At 47.0% G+C, this 13,492-nt stretch overlaps 1 non-coding gene across 1 annotated transcript; it reads left to right on the top strand.

Annotated features, from left to right (window-relative positions):
• Positions 1 to 1,622: 1,622 nt before the first annotated feature.
• trnad-guc (transfer RNA aspartic acid (anticodon GUC)) lies at positions 1,623 to 1,694 on the top strand. The gene has a single exon. It is a non-coding gene; the product is annotated as a tRNA-Asp (tRNA).
• Positions 1,695 to 13,492: the final 11,798 nt, after the last annotated feature.

Here is a 13,492-nt window from a genome sequence, read left to right as displayed (position 1 = left end):
CGGGCGGCATGAAAAATTATTTTTAAAAAGTAAAATATGTATCGTGCACCTGTCATCGCATGTGGAATCACTGTGATTAACAGTCTTTGATTCTTCATCTTTATCCCCATGTCGGGATCTTGCATCGCCACAATGACTTGTTCAATCTGGGATAAGAAGAATAGTCAAAATCGTGAAATCAAGGTGACGACAGACATAGTGAAAACGTTCAACCTAGTAATATAATAATTGCTTAATGTGTGATTTGATATGTAATCGTTATATTCATCATTAAATCACCGGAGAGACACACTCATATATTTAGGCATATATATAAGTAAACTACAAGGTTTTTCCTCTGACTATCTTAACTGCACGTCAAAGACGTTATCGGATATTCCCGACTACAGACTTTCGGTTTGATCATTTATTCGCGTTATTAATTCGGCTCCTGATTACATTAAACTAAACATGCTCAGATTGTTACAACCTTTGCTTGTCGGTTATTTTTGGGATCTTTCTGGATGGGCTCAAGGCGGGGTCTGTAAGCACAAGCAAACTGCCAGCACTTTTGTTTTACATGAAAATAGTTTGATGTCGGCCTATTGCGTTATTGTCTGGCTATAATTTGGAGGCAATATTAAACAATAGGCCCATATATTGTAAATATACATGTTGTGTTGTTTTGTTGTTATCACAAACGTATAGCCTGATCATAAATTTCATGGATACCTGGATGTTGTATGTTCCATTATATTTATGAATGAATGATTTATGTGAAGTCTGGCTTAGATTCGAGAATTAATCATATAGATTAAAAAAAGTTTTCATTTAAAACTTATCTCATATAATAAAATCCTCGTCCGAACGAACATATGTCAGAATGAAAAAACATTTAAATTATTTTTGTGATGCATCAGTATCAATAGCTACAACGTCATAACAGATATAGATATAATGCGGTTCATACTTTTGAAGTTGATGCGTATCTCCCGAAAAAAATCAACTCCAGAAGAGTCCGCGTCTGTAAATGCCTGAACTTCGGAATCGATCCTACCTTTGTTAGGCGCGGCATCTGTGTCTTGCAGCTGTTCCCTTGGATAAAGATGTTAATTGTCATGCTTACAGCATCTCGATCTCCGGCGTTTGTGAAGTTGGGATTGATGCTGTCCTGTGTTTTTTTTTTCCTTCCACACTTAAGCTCTGCTTGTTACTGCCCCATAGCGGAGCGCAAGTGAAACGGACTACCGGAGATTTGCACTGTTTTTCTGTTAGTGTGTATAATCAAAATATGACTCAGTTTGGCCAGTTAGAAAAATATGATAATAGAAAAGTATTCTTTTCCTCTCACTTTTTTTTCTTGATTTAATTACCGACTTCACGTACTTACACTGTGTCCCGTTGCACGATGTAATATTGCGAAACTATGATTTTGTGGCAGTGTTTTGTAAAGGAATTTTCCGTTTAATCATCGTCTTAGTATAAAGCTATATGGTTGTTCTGGTATCAGTGGACGTACATTATGTATTTTTTCTTCTCTTGAGCACCATGGTCATGACATGAAGCTCAGTCATTGATTACTCGCAAATGTTAGTAGTCATCCGCTGTTTATCTTGAAGATGTAAAAGTAGTGCGCGTACATCTCCTCGTTAGTATAGTGGTGAGTATCCCCGCCTGTCACGCGGGAGACCGGGGTTCGATTCCCCGACGGGGAGAGTCTGCATCTTTTTGCCTCGGTCTCAAAAGGCACCAAGCTAGAACCGGCCCCGTGTTAGTGGAAACGGGGCTTGTGACTTGTACTCATGCATAATATTCTGCGGGTCGCTCAGCAGCGCAGCATATGAAACTAGACTCGGATTGTAAGTGTGTGGTTTTGATAATTGATGTATGGATGGATGGATCCTTAATAAGAGATATAAACAATAAGGTCCAGTCGCCAACTAATCATGTAAAATACGTCATAAACTCATGGTTGTTAAACCCAGAATAAAAATGAAGACGTATAACTAGGAAAGTCAACTTGCACATTTCAATTTTGGTTCGATATAATCACGTTGTCCTTAACCCTCCAGTGCAGGAGGGGACGGTAATGCGCATCGAATGTTTCCGAACCTGTGTGTGATACAACCGAGGAAGAGCCGATGACTTCGGGGGAGGAGGGGCAGGCGACTCGGAAGAAAAAGCAGCAGAACCCAATGCAGCCTGTAGCCCATTCAAAGGCCTACTGTTGGACCTCTGCTTATTTTGCAATACGTCTTTAGTACGGACTGAAAAATGTCCGATTTCGATGAGTTTGAGAAGCAGTTAAGCGAAAATCGGCAAGGTAAGTTTGGCTTTGAAGATCGGTGTATGCTCCCTGTTTTAGGGTAATAAAGTGGCCGGCGTGTCCTAGCGCCGAGGATGGTGCGGAGGGCACTTCTGCTGGTTCCGAAAAGAAAAGCGCGGCTGGGAAATCGGTGCCTTTTATCCGAGCGCTCGCCGATTCTGAAACCTGCCCGATTCTTCTTCTCCCAGCTGCCGCAGGATCCCCGAAAACTGACCGCTTTGGTAAATCAGTGACATTCTTTGCTTGGCATTGTTATAGAGATCGCTAGGCCTGCATCCATCAGTGCCCGGCGTACATAACATGGACATTTCAATGAAACGTTATTGGGGTGCACTCGATGTGAAAGCCTGCGGTTTTATTTATTTAATTATTTACCATTATACACTTGGATCATAAATTGTGACCCGCGTATTTTCATTCGCAGTAACACACTATGCATGGATGTTTGTTGCAAGCGTTATATTTTCAAGATCACGTTTAAAGTTTTATGCAAATAAAAACGACCGCGACCACTTGATTTAAAGTCCGCACTTAATAACAGTGTTAGTTACTTGGTTTTTAAATACTACGACGAGTTTTCTATATAATGATATGATTTTGTCTCTTTCCGATGCACAATAGCCTTTCCCTTGGGTCCGAAATGCTGGCCCTGTCATCCGTACAGAATAAGTCTTTCTCACACGATCGCCGTTTCTTCATGATGTATAGACTCTAAAAATCAGCCGCGTTCCCTGGAATCATAACAACTGCTTTTAGGTCGTTATTGCAAAGTCTTGCACCTGTATCTACCTTTACAGCGGATAGCAGTAACTAACAATGATGTACAGTTATATAACAATACACATATAACTTCATTAAAGTGCAGAGAATCCAGTAAACTGAATAAACTTAAGCCATACTAACGCAACTGAAATATACAACATGCGTTACAACGGAGTCGAAAGTAGGATTGATTTATGTACCTATCAAATGGCAATCTTGTCATATCAGCTCCTTATCACTAAATCACTAAAATGTCATTCGAAACGACCTGATTCGGCTAGACGAGCACTAAGTGCCGCCGTGTTTGATAAACTAGCAGTTCCAGTCATTCATATCTGCGCTCTGACTATGCCTGCGATTGCGGTAATTGGTTATTACCGATTTACGTAAGATGCATTGGCCGCTCCGTGTCTGTACTTTTGCAGCGGTGCATTACCGTAACGCTGTTATAACTGATGCATGAAGCTGATTCCTCGAGCAGCACCTGCGTTTAAATGCTTCACTGAAAACTGCACCTTCAGGGATTTATTTAAGCTTCTATATGAAGGACCTGCTGGGATAGAAAGGTGATATTTTATTGCTAGTTTAATAAAGTGCTGTCTGTCAGATTGAAACGATATTAATTACCCATCCATCGTCCAACCAGTTATCTTAGTCAGGCTCCCCTGGAGCCTATTCCAGGCAAATTCCCCATACAGAGAGCAGAGGCAAAATTCAGGCCTCCAGACTCGGAGGCGTGAGGCAACTGTACTCACCACTGTGCTCCTATATCATTAATTAGTCTGGTTATGTTTTTATTGTTTCACAACAGACTGACATTCAAGGGGATGTCCTTGTGCCCTTGAAATTATTAGCCATTGAGAGATGGGTGTGTTTGTTTCAGGAGGGTGTGATTGAATATGTGAATTGAATGGAGGTGCTTCATTCTGGTGAGGAAACTGGGGAGTTAGACCCCGTACCACATCTTGGTCTCCGTAAGTGACTTTTAAGGCATAGCGCTGGGTCAGTCAGCATCCAGCACCCCAGGGAAGTTGGTAATATGATTACTCTGTGACTCATGGGCTTCAAACCCACAACCATCCGGACACACATTCATAATCCCTCTGAGTTACACATCTTGGATTTATCGAAATGGATGGTAGGGGGGCAGTCATGTCGCTCCGCCCACCGTCTCACTGGTACCACGGTGTCGTCCCCCAGAGCGGGAGAAGGAGCGACACAAGAAGCGTAGCCGCAGCCGGTCTCTGAGCCGTGGCGAGAAGCACCGCCGCTGGAGCAAGGACTCGAGGGGGCGGAGTCACGAGAAGCGCAGCAGCAGCCGCGACCGCAAGGGTCGTGACCGACGGAGCAGCTCACGCGAGCACAAGAAGCACAGGTACCCCCCCCTCACGGTCCCGGTTACAGGCACTGAAGCTGATATCTAGCATGGTTTGAGGCCTCTTAACAAGTTTCTTTCACAATCAACCAATTGGTTTCTTCGTGGTGGGAAGGGGGACTGTACCCATATTAAATTTTAACTGGCGTTTATAAGTAGCCCCCGCCATAGCGATGGGACCTCAAAGCCAGCCTAAAAAGTGGCGCATGGTCACACCCTCATGACCTTAAACTGCCTGCGATCCAAAGTTAAATGTAAACATTCTGCCATCTGTTTGTTTTTGCCAGATTCTGAGTGTTTACACTGTATTGTTTGGGGAAAACAACCTTCTGTTTTGTGTTTGGGCAGCTACTCTCCTCGGAGAAGCCGTAAGAAAAGGACATACAAGTACTGGGATGTTCCCCCTCCGGGATTCGAGCACATCACCCCCATGCAGTACAAGGCAATGCAAGGTTTGGATGCGACGCTTCCATGTGTGCTAGTTCAGTATTGCAAGGTTATGGTATATTGGTTGCAATGAAAGCATTTATTCTGGAGTGCCCTCCTCCCCCCTGCTGGTCAAAGAGGGAATAACACTTGGGATGATTTCAGACAGTGTGAAGAGAGCTTAAACCTAGGGGTTAGAAGCAAATGAAGGCGACGATCCGGATGTTCTGGCCGTCCCTGGTTGGGGTCTTGAAGCCCTTTCTCCTCCCCACAGCTGCAGGGCAGATCCCCACGATAGCTTTACTGGCAACATCCACCACCAGCGGCGTGGCAGTGACGCCCACCCAGGTGCCGATGGTCGGCAGCCAGATGACCCGGCAGGCCAGGCGGCTTTATGTCGGCAACATCCCCTTCGGCCTGACGGAGGTGAGTCCAGGCAAAGTCCCGCGTTGCCTTCTGTCATGCATACTGGTGTCATGTGTAGCTCAGTGAGTTAGGACACTGAGCCGGTCACAAGAAGGTTGTTGGTTCAAATCCCTTGGGCAGCAGAGTGATTTCACCATTGGGCCCCCGAGCGCAGCCCTTAAGCACTATTTGCTCTAGGAACTGTCTGGTCCTGCTTCTTCAATGAAATGTATGTTGCTTTGGATGAAAGTGTCCGCAAAATAAATAGATAAATGTACTAGACTTGTCAGTCATTTTTTTTCTCGTTTGCCTGTTTTGATGTCTTCAGACGTCTGCCTGTCTTCATTCAGTGTGTCTGCCTGTCTTTTTAGGAGGCCATGGCGGATTTCTTCAATACCCAGATGCGATTGGCTGGCTTATGTCAAGGTCCCACCAATCCCGTCCTCGCTGTTCAGATAAACCAGGACAAGAACTTTGCCTTCCTTGAAGTAAGAGTCTTTCCTGCCTAATGGCTGCTGTGTCCAGGCGGAGACCGCAGCCTTCCCTGATTAACGACGTTCTTCGTTCTGCCCTAGTTTCGGTCCGTGGATGAGACCACGCAGGCAATGGCCTTCGACGGCATCATTTTCCAGGGTCAGTCGTTAAAAATCAGGCGGCCCCACGACTATCGCCCCCTGCCTGGCATCTCAGAGCAGCCCGCCTTCCACGTACCAGGTCCGTTTTGCTTGTCGCCGTCATAACCTTAATCTTTATTTACCTTTGAAGAGCCGATCGGCAAGGCCAGTTTTTTGTACTCGTTACGGACTGACTGTCCTTCGCAAGCTGCGGATGTCTTGTCATATAAAGAGGGAGACTTTCACTTTTATTTACTTAATGTTGTAAATATTTAGCAGACAGTTTTATCCAAAGTGAAGAATGTTTTTTTTTTTTTTTTTTTTTTTGAGAAATCAGGGTCAGCCTGTCCCTAGAGCAAACTCGCCGGCCCAGTGGTGTGATCACCAGTGATGTGAACCAGTGATCTTCTGATGATAACGCTGGCATCCTAACCAGCTGAGCCACACACACACACACACAGCTCAGTCACTCACTTCTTACTGTTAACATAGGGGTGTTGTGTGGCTCTGTGATGTTTGCCCATGAAAAGAAGGTTGCTGGTTGGCAGGGTTGGCAGAGTGATTTCACCACTGGGCCCTTGAGCAAGGACCCTAACCCCCAAATTGTTCTAGGGTTGCTGGCTCCTATTCTAGTTAAAAATTCTGGACACACCTACTGAAAATGACTTGTTTTTCAGCAAGATAATGACCCAAAGCCCACCTTGAAGGTTATGCAAGTAGCTTATTACCTTGTGAACTAGGAAAGAGATGGTCCCCACAGCCCCCCAACCTAAACTCTATAGAGCTGGTTTGGGATCAGTTGGATGAGAGTAAGAGTAAGGTAGCCAGCTTGCGCGCAGAACTTGTGGAAACTCGAGGACTGTTGGAGAAACGGTCCAGGTGGGTACATATGTTAGCTGGTTGAGTCCGCAATGCTGTCATCGAAGCCAATGGCTCCTATTTTGAAGAGACAAAAATTTTGTCTTTGCAGTACTTCATATGCATAACTTCCATGCCCAAAGGCCTTTTACTATAAGGTGAATAACAGCTAAAATAGAGACAAATGCATTAAGAGCAGGTGTGTCCATACTTTTGACTGGTGCTGCATGTGTCAGCATCTCCCATGGAGAGCAAGATGGGAGAGACAAAAAACAGTCGTCAAACTGCCCCAGTATTTAGGTATTTTTTTGCTGGAGTTACATTTATCTGATATTATATAGGAGATAACGACGTCATACTGATTTGAAGTTGGCTTATTTCACTCGCGCCGTTTGCTCGTGGTCATTATCCGGCATGTTGACGGTTTGCTGTGATCGGCCGGCTTTGGGCGCCGTGCCGCTCTGTCTGCAGGGGTCGTCTCCACCGTGGTTCCAGACTCGCCACACAAGCTCTTTGTCGGAGGCCTGCCCAACTATCTCAGTGACGATCAGGTACCCCGCCCTCAGTCTCTGTCGCCGGGGAGCCGACCCACAACCCTCCTGTGTTTCTGTCCCACTGCTGCACGTGGAACTCAAGCAGGCATGCACACACACGCACACGCACGCACGCACGCACGCGCACGCACATACATACATAAAATAAACACTCGTCTCTGTGTAACTGATTAGTAGGAAAAGAAAGCCTGTCAAAGTTACCTCACCGCTTAAAATTCATTACAAGATACTGGGGGGTCAAATGTCAGCATCATGTTTAAAGCTAGCTGCTGAAAATAGCCGCACATTTGAGGTTTTTTTTTTTTTTTTTTAAAGATATTCATGGGATTTATTAAACATTTATTAGACATGTAGGTAATGAGTTGACAGTTACATTACGCTCATTGTTTATCCAGCTGTAAATTATGAAGATATTGAGACCCCGCTAATGTAAAAGGTACGTTTCCCAAAACCTCATGTTATCGACTTGCATAGTTGGAACCATTCAGTTGTTATCTAATGTTGTTAGCAAATAACCTTATTAGCAACAAAGGCTTTGGGAAACGTGCCTTACAGCTGGCGGCTTGCCAAACCAGTCACGTAGCCAGTCCCTGTGCTGCCTGTTGCTGGGTACCCTGGAATATTTGTATATCGGGTTAATTGCTGAGTGTTAGTCGGATGAATCAGCCGCGTCGTTTTGCTGCATGAAAATTTAAAATCGAGTCATCTGCGCGTCACCTAACTGACGAATACCTCCACATTGCCGTACACCTGTGTTTGCCCAATCCCAGTCCTCGGGGAACCGCCGACTGTCCACATTTTCGCTCCCTCCTAGCTCCCAGCCAATCAGGAACACCGAATACCTGGTACAGGTGTGCTGAGAGGAAGCAAAAACGTGGACTGACCGGGGGGGTACCCCCGAGGACTGGGCTGGGAAACACTACCATAGACTGTGCTTGAAATGTGGGGGAGATCGACCAAGTCCCCAAACGCTTCAGTATTCGCAGACGTGCCGTGTCTCACGTCCATGTCCGCACACTGAGAACGATGACTTCACATCCCGTTAACAGCGATGGGGAGCTGCGGAAGAATCGTTCCCTACATTGCTGTGTCGCTCGAAAGGCAGAAAATACTTCGGACCTTTTTCCCGGTGAACGATTATCAGCTTCACTGGAGTTTTCACATCGTGCCCCATGCCCTATTCTGTTATGACGTCAGTGATGGATAATATTACCATAACAACATGCACAGATGAGGTCGTCTTACTCTGAAAGTGTTGAAAGGGTCACATTTTAGACATTTTCTACTTCTCATTAGCATCTTTTATGATTTTTTTTTTTTCTTCCTATATCGCCACCCCACTGAAATCGGCCCATTATAGACATAATCCATACAGGCATTTAATAGTTTACCTATTTATTTTGCAAAAGTTAATCGCAAAACGTTTTGCGTCCACCCCTGCATTGTAACATTTTGAGCTCCGGTGTCCCACTCACTTTAGCCTAAACTGTTAAAAATGGCAAGACTCAGCCCACAAGATAGTGATCGCGGTTTCAGTGAAAGGTAAGTGAGAAGTGCAGTCAGTTTGTTTTTCTTTGATTTTTTTCCTCCTTTTCGGATTGTCATCGTAATCTTTCTTATCCAGTGTGAGTCACATGTAATCCAAGTCAAGAGGAAGGCTGTACCAAAGCAGCACTGGGGGGAGAGAGTTTGAATCCAGCAGAACTGTTAATGTATTTCACGTCAAAGCCAGTAAATGTGCCATAGACAGGTGAAATGGAAACCGCTGCTTGTATCCTGGTGTTTACATTTTTTTTGCAGTCCCTGCTACCGCTTTGATACTTACAGCTCTTTCATTTTTGTTCCCCACTTTGTCCCCAGCTAGGGGCCTGTAAGATCGTTAAGTCTTCGCTCATAATTTGTTCAGTAGTACTGACCTACTGCTGCCATGCCAACATGTAACACAAGGCAAGTAAGACATTCCGTCCCTCGCACGGATATCCTCCCTGTCGACGGCCTGCCCCTGTGGGGGGGCTCTGTCCTGGAGTGCTCTTAAGCATATGGGGTCCTTTTTTTGGGGGTTGAAGGCTGGGGAGAGACTTATTATGCTGATCACAGGGTATAAATTTGATTTTTTTTTTTTTTGCCCCTAAGAGAAGGTAGGAGGTAGCGCCCTCTTGTGGCTGCCAGTGTCCCAGGTGACTCCTTTCTGAAGTCAGTGGTTAATGCGGCTTTACAGTAGATTCCTGTAGAATAAGTGAGGAATGATGTTAGCAGAGCTATTTCGTCCTGTTTGGCTTCAAGCCGTGGCCCCTTTAGCAGGACCCTGTGGCGGCTCTTAGCTTTACCTGTGAGTTTATCTCCTGTAGGCTTTGTCCCTCTAATTAACTGCACCAATGTGGTTCTTGGTTTTAAGAACAGGAAGTCAGTGATTCGGCTGGGTTTGTGTTCTGCCGAGTCGCCCCCCCCCCCTCCACATTGTATACATGGAACACTTAACATATAATTAGCTGTTTTTATTTAGTTTTTTTTTTATATACCATCTAGCTTAATTATTGTGGCCCTTAAAATCAGATGCAACTCGGTCCATATTTCAAAATTCGTAGTTGGAATTATCAGAGAACTTGATTAGGAATTCAGTTGTGTTGTATATGCTGTAGGATGGGGGGGGGGGAATCTGTGTTATCATTCATTGACAAGAATCAAAATAGTTACTTTTGTACGCTCCCAGTAAGTAAGTCATGCAGAAAGGGCACAGGGGGCTTTGAGCTCTAGTGTTGCACCGTAATGTCGAGCCACTTGTCATAAAGCCATTTTCCTGATGTCTTCACTGTTTCCTCATGTCGTTTTGCAAAGTTTAACATGCTGCTTCTCCCACAGTTAAGATTAGCATTTCTAGCGAGGCGCCGTGCCTGGACTGTCGGGCTAATCGCCCCCCCGCGTCTCCTCCTCTTGCCCAGGTGAAGGAACTCTTGACGTCGTTCGGACCTCTTAAGGCCTTCAACCTTGTGAAGGACAGTGCCACGTCACTGTCTAAGGGTTATGCTTTCTGTGAATACGTGGACATCAGTGCCACTGACCAGGTGCGTGAGGTGGGGCAGCAGCTGGAAGGTCTGGGGTGACTCGGGGCTTCCGGATGGAATTGCTGACGCTTGTGTGGGATGCATCCCGCAGGCCGTGGCTGGACTCAATGGCATGCAGCTCGGAGACAAGAAGCTCATCGTCCAGCGGGCAAGCGTGGGGGCTAAGAATGCCAACGCTGTGAGTATTTGCCCTCGGCTGCCGCCTTTCTGATGTCCTAAACCCAACTTGGTTCCTGGGTGCCTCCCAGGAAGCTTAATGCCCCTATTTCTTGGGTTTATTTGGGTCCATGTAAATTTCTCGCTGTTACTCGAGACGATTGGACGATCAGGGGGTATCTGACACTCTTGTCGCCCCCCGGGACAGACGGCCATCATCGAGACGCCGGTGACGCTGCAGGTTCCAGGGCTGCAGCGGCTGCAGAGCTCCGGCATGCCCACGGAGGTGCTGTGCCTCCTCAACATGGTCATGCCCGAGGAGCTGGTGGACGACGAGGACTACGAGGAGATCCTGGAGGACATCCGGGAGGAGTGTTGCAAGTACGGCAACGTGCGCTCCATCGAGATTCCGCGGCCCGTCGATAGCGTGGAGGTGCCTGGCTGTGGCAAGGTGGGACCCGTACTCTCCTGTACCAGTGGCAAAAAGAAGACCTCTGTAGGCACTAAACACAGGCTCATGGGAGCATTTCTTGCACAAAAGTGTTTTGAAAACGGAATAATTTTTTGTGTAAGAAAAACAATCTGATTGGTTCAGATAGACGACGGACGATCTGATTGGTTCAGATAGGCGACGGACAATCTGATTGGTTCAGATAGGCGACGGACAATCTGATTGGTTCAGATAGGCGACGGACAATCTGATTGGTTCAGATAGGCGACGGACAATCTGATTGGTTCAGATAGGCGACGGACAATCTGATTGGTTCAGATAGGCGACGGACAATCTGATTGGTTCAGATAGGCGACGGACAATCTGATTGGTTCAGATAGGCGACGGACAATCTGGCTCAGATAGGCGACGGACAATCTGATTGGCTCAGATAGGCGACGGACAATCTGATTGGCTCAGATAGGCGACGGACAATCTGATTGGCTCAGATAGGCGACGGACAATCTGATTGGCTCAGATAGGCGACGGACAATCTGATTGGCTCAGATAGGCGACGGACAATCTGATTGGCTCAGATAGGCGACGGACAATCTGATTGGCTCAGATAGGCGACGGACAATCTGATTGGCTCAGATAGGCGACGGACAATCTGATTGGCTCAGATAGGCGACGGACAATCTGATTGGCTCAGATAGGCGACGGACAATCTGATTGGCTCAGATAGGCGACGGACAATCTGATTGGCTCAGATAGGCGACGGACAATCTGATTGGCTCAGATAGGCGACGGACAATCTGATTGGCTCAGATAGGCGACGGACAATCTGATTGGCTCAGATAGGCGACGGACAATCTGATTGGCTCAGATAGGCGACGGACAATCTGATTGGCTCAGATAGGCGACGGACAATCTGATTGGCTCAGATAGGCGACGGACAATCTGATTGGCTCAGATGGGCGACGGACAATCTGATTGGCTCAGATGGGCGACGGACAATCTGATTGGCTCAGATGGGCGACGGACAATCTGATTGGCTCAGATGGGCGACGGACAATCTGATTGGCTCAGATGGGCGACGGACAATCTGATTGGCTCAGATGGGCGACGGACAATCTGATTGGCTCAGATGGGCGACGGACAATCTGATTGGCTCAGATGGGCGACGGACAATCTGATTGGCTCAGATGGGCGACGGACAATCTGATTGGCTCAGATGGGCGACGGACAATCTGATTGGCTCAGATGGGCGACGGACAATCTGATTGGCTCAGATGGGCGACGGACAATCTGATTGGCTCAGATGGGCGACGGACAATCTGATTGGCTCAGATGGGCGACGGACAATCTGATTGGCTCAGATGGGCGACGGACAATCTGATTGGCTCAGATGGGCGACGGACAATCTGATTGGCTCAGATAGGCGACGGACAATCTGATTGGCTCAGATAGGCGACGGACAATCTGATTGGCTCAGATAGGCGACGGACAATCTGATTGGCTCAGATAGGCGACGGACAATCTGATTGGCTCAGATAGGCGACGGACAATCTGATTGGCTCAGATAGGCGACGGACAATCTGATTGGCTCAGATAGGCGACGGACAAGCTGATTGGCTCAGATAGGCGACGGACAATCTGATTGGCTCAGATAGGCGACGGACAATCTGATTGGCTCAGATAGGCGACGGACAATCTGATTGGCTCAGATAGGCGACGGACAATCTGATTGGCTCAGATAGGCGACGGACAAGCTGATTGGCTCAGATAGGCGACGGACAATCTGATTGGCTCAGATAGGCGACGGACAATCTGATTGGCTCAGATAGGCGACGGACAATCTGATTGGCTCAGATAGGCGACGGACAATCTGATTGGCTCAGATAGGCGACGGACAATCTGATTGGCTCAGATAGGCGACGGACAATCTGATTGGCTCAGATAGGCGACGGACAATCTGATTGGCTCAGATAGGCGACGGACAATCTGATTGGCTCAGATAGGCGACGGACAATCTGATTGGCTCAGATAGGCGACGGACAATCTGATTGGCTCAGATAGGCGACGGACAATCTGATTGGCTCAGATAGGCGACGGACAATCTGATTGGCTCAGATAGGCGACGGACAATCTGATTGGCTCAGATAGGCGACGGACAATCTGATTGGCTCAGATAGGCGACGGACAATCTGATTGGCTCAGATAGGCGACGGACAATCTGATTGGCTCAGATAGGCGACGGACAATCTGATTGGCTCAGATAGGCGACGGACAATCTGATTGGCTCAGATAGGCGACGGACAATCTGATTGGCTCAGATAGGCGACGGACAATCTGATTGGCTCAGATAGGCGACGGACAATCTGATTGGCTCAGATAGGCGACGGACAATCTGATTGGCTCAGATAGGCGACGGACAATCTGATTGGCTCAGATAGGCGACGGACAATCTGATTGGCTCAGATAGGCGACGGACAATCTGATTGGCTCAGATAGGCGACGGACAATCTGATTGGCTCAGATAGGC

This window comes from Brienomyrus brachyistius, unplaced genomic scaffold, assembly GCF_023856365.1.
Source record: "Brienomyrus brachyistius isolate T26 unplaced genomic scaffold, BBRACH_0.4 scaffold684, whole genome shotgun sequence".
Taxonomy (NCBI): Eukaryota; Metazoa; Chordata; class Actinopteri; order Osteoglossiformes; family Mormyridae; genus Brienomyrus; species Brienomyrus brachyistius.
The sequence above is the reverse complement of the archived record's forward strand: the minus strand, read 5'-3'. Positions and strand labels throughout refer to the sequence as shown.